Below are 4,514 nucleotides of genomic sequence, written 5' to 3'. Positions count from 1 at the left end.
CTTGCCACAGGAACAGACTCAAGTGACAGAGTGTTAGCACTGGTATCACGAATATGGGCCAAGTCGGCCAAACATCCTCTATCAACTAACTTCCTAGCTCGAAGGAATGAAATGATCTTCTTCGAGGAGGGTCTACGAGTACCCTTCCACTCAAGTCTAGGAATACCCGATAGCTAGTATGACTGTCTTGGGTGACAGTCTAAAATTGCATGATAAGGAGACAACCAACTCATACGCAAGATAACATTGGAATCTACCATATCAAGAATCACCAAGTCTACCCACGTACCATAACCCATAAACGTAACCGTACAAGACCGATAGACTCGATCTACCATAACAGAATCTCCGAACGGAGTAGATACATGAATAGGCACGTCAAGTAGATCACAAATCATATCCAAACCCATAGAGAAATATGTAGACACATAAGAGAAAGTAGAACCCGAGTCGAATAACACTGAAGTCGCCGGCCGATGCATCGAGATATTACCTGTGATAACCGTATCGAAAGCCTCAGCCTCTGGCCTGCCAGGGAAAGCGCAACAATGACCCGTCTGCCACCAGCCTGTGAACCTCCACCACCACCCTGACCTGATTGTGCTCTACCCCTATCGGGCTAATGTCCACCTCTACCTAACTGGGATCCTCCTCTACTAGGCAGGGTGCCACCTTTTACCAGATGTGTGGCCACCCCTCCCAAGTTTGTAATCTTCTCTACCATAAGATCTACACCTTTCTGCGCATGAAGCCGGAGGTCCGGTGGTTTGATGACCGAGTACTCCGACCACTGTCTCGCCTCGGGGATAGTTCATCTTGAAACCCCCGCTCACCACACTCATAAGAATACCCTTGTCTGCAAAGGCACAGGGCGAAGTCGAAGAATCGAATACCCACCACGATCAGAGAATCGGGAATACGAACCTACTGGCTGCCCTGAAGAATGACGACTGGGCCCTCAAGACCCTCTAACAGATGTTAGCATAGCTGACAGAATCGGGCGACCGAATGAGTACGGGAACTCGCCCATATTGGCCCGACCCTTCCGGAGAGTGAATCACCGAAGCCGCCCTCGCGGTCTCTCTTATCATCACCCTTACCAAAACTATCTTGTCTCACTGTGTTACACCTTGGAATATTTTTCGTTGATGCACAGTGAATAGGCTAACGAAGAGCATGGAGTATATGTTATTTCGATAAGTAAGGAATGACATTTGATGACCCTAATTAAGATTTCAAAGGTATTCAAAGTAAGGGGAGAAAGTTTTCCAAGAGAAGACAGGGCATACGACAAGTATCGGAAGGGATTTACGAGTAACGAGTTAATGATGGCTTAATAATGATTTGGAGAAGAGTTATAACGTCCCTTAGATTGTTACTGAGGTGATAAACAAGTGCAGAAGGTTCCATAAGGATTGGAGATCAAACGAAGTGACGAGAATAAGATCGTTGAACCGATGGGTTATACGGTCGATTATGCCCGTCCGTATAATGTTATACGGTCCGTATGTGGACCGCGAGTAACCACCACAACGAAGGTCCCTCGACGACGGGATTATACGGTCACTTATACGTACCGTATAAATTTATACGGACCGTATAATGTGTCGTATAATGGTCAGCGCAGACGAGAGGCCGAAGGGGTCGATTTCACTCGTCACTTATACGGACCGTATAAGTTTATACGAACCGTATAAGTGTCCGTATATTCTCCCGACAGATCAGATTTCTAAGTTATTAAAAAGGGGACCAAGTTTATTATTTCATTTCCATTTTTCACTCCTTCTCTCTAGAACTCTCTAGAACACTTTTCCCATAAAAATTCAAGAGATATTAGTGACCAACTACATCAAATTAAGTGAATCAAGTGTAAGGAACCCATTAAAGTTCATCCAAGACAAGAAATCCAAGTGAAGGTGAAACTAGGGTTTTGCTCAAATGAAGTGTTTGCACCCAAGGTTCATTCCTACACCATTTAAGGTAAGTTTTATGATATTTCCATGTTGTTTAAGGTATTTGAAAGTTGAAACACTTGGATTGCAAAAGGATATAGAAATGGGTCATGAATGTGGGAATAGTGTCACTTTTGAGTAAATGTTTGGATTGAGTTATGATTCTTGATACATTATGATTATAATCATGTTATAAATGATATTGAGAACATGGAATAGACATTGTATATGAATGTACATAATCGTGTGATACAACCATGAATGTGGATGATTGGAAACAAATTGAGAAGTAAGGATAATATAGGTGAATAAAGGCTATTGTTATGAGGTTGTGGATGTTATTGTTGATGTTTGAGAGTTGATATATGATATGGAGGAAGTCGTATAAATAAAGGAGATGCTGTCCAATTTTCTCTAGCTTTAGTCAAGTATGCTAAGCTATCGATTTTCTAATGTTAGTATGTACTCTAATGAAGGTGTAAACGTGAGCATTGAAGAAGTTAACGCGCAAGTGATAGAATAGTTGAACGGAAAGGTATGTAAGGCTAACCCTTCTTTCATAAGGCATGGTTCTTTGTCCAATTATCTATTCTTCCATGAGCCTATGATGTCCTCCAATGATTCTATCTCTAAAAAGCTACTAAGCTCATGATCCTCGATATGTTACGATTGTACTAAATTCCTTATACGACAAGTAATCCTTTAGGGATAGATGTAATGAATGACGATAGTAATGATGATAACGATGCTTATGAGCTTTCATGTATATGTGCCTATGTATGGCTACTATGAAACCCCGAGCTTATATGGCCGGGTAGAATAATTATGTATATATGTATATTATGCGTGCACCACTGCAGTTGTGTACGGATAACCCTGAGCCTTGGTAGGACCAGGTATGCATGACACCGAGCCTTGGTAGGGCCAGGTATGTGAAACACCGAACCTTCATGGTCGGGTATGCTATGTGAAGGCTATGTAAATGCTATGTGTATGATATCAGTATGAGTACGAATATGCTATGTATACGATATGAATATGAATATGTAGATGAATACGAGTATGAATGGAAATATGAATACGAATACGAAAATGGATACGAAAGGTAAATGAGTACGGATACGTATAAGGATTACGGATATGGATGTATGTACATGGATACGCAATAGAAATGGAATGTCCCTATGAAAAGCAAGTAAGTGTTATGACGATGATACTATTATCTCCCATCCTATGCTATTTCATATGTTGTCCATTATGCTTTCATATTGATGTTGATCATGCTTTACATACTCGGCACATTCTTAAATGCGATGTCCTTTTGTTTGTCGTATTGCGTCATGCCGCGGTGGCCGGGGAGACGGACATGATCCATAGCCTCATTATTCGGGCACCACATAGCGGAGATCCATTTCATTCGGAGCTACAACTTTTGGTATAGATTCTTTTGTGTACATATTTATGGGCACGGCGGGCTCCTGTCCTATATGACATGACATACTCTTCTTAGAGGATCGTACACATGTGTAAGTGGTTAGATGTGGTTGGCCTTGTCGGCCTATACTTCGGGATATTATTTTGGTAAGCCTCGTCGGCTTATGTACATTTATTTGGGCATAGATGCTAATGATGATATAAATGAATTGTCGCCCAATGGGATTTGTATGATGATGAATGAAAAGTATGATTTAGCTATGTGGCTCACCTAGATGTAATGTGAAAGTATGTTAAGAGGTGCCCGGGTGGGTTAGCACCGGGTGCCCGTCGCGGCCCTCCGGTTGGGTTGTGACACACTGACTCAACTGTAGTGACATGATCCACTACATCCTGAAACGAAGCCCCTGTGGATACTAACTTAAGAGCTGACAACTTCAAAGCATTATTCAGACCCTTAACGAATCTCCTCACTTTCTACACCTCTGTGGGGAGCAACTGAAGCTCATATCTGGATAAGGAGTGAAAGTGAGCCTCATACTCAGCAATCGAAGACCCTCTCTGCTCGATGTGATTGAACTCATCACACCTCCTATCTCTCAAATTACGCGTGACTTACTTATCCAAAAAGCTCTGGTAAAACTGAGTCCATGTCAATAGAAGCAACCTAGCTAGTTTGCACTCTACCTACGCTCTCCACCAAAGCTTGTCATCACCCAATAACTGAAAAGTCAAAAACTCAACCTCGTAGCTCTCTACCGCCCCCATCTTGTGGAGCCTCTCATGACAATCGATGATAATTCATAGGCATCCTCCTGCTGGGTGCGGTAGAAGATGGGAGGCTTTATCTTGGTGAACTTCCAACATAAATCATGCTCTTCCCCGGTCATCACTAGCTCGCCACGGGCCTCGAAAAGGTCTCGGTCAGAATCTTGTCCATACGTGGAACCACGAACACGACGAGTCGCGCCCTTAGAGCACGAAACCTCTCGGGAATCTGCTCAGCCAATCTCACCCCCTGACCATTTGGGGTAACCGGTAACACTCCTGCTTGAGTCAATCCCTCAAGCAGGTTCATTACACGAACCAAAGCATCAGACAACACTGGAGTAGCTATAATATCAGGCT

The sequence above is a fragment of the Lycium ferocissimum genome, chromosome 11, assembly GCF_029784015.1.
Source record: "Lycium ferocissimum isolate CSIRO_LF1 chromosome 11, AGI_CSIRO_Lferr_CH_V1, whole genome shotgun sequence".
Lineage (NCBI taxonomy): Eukaryota > Viridiplantae > Streptophyta > Magnoliopsida > Solanales > Solanaceae > Lycium > Lycium ferocissimum.
The sequence above is the reverse complement of the archived record's forward strand: the minus strand, read 5'-3'. Positions refer to the sequence as shown.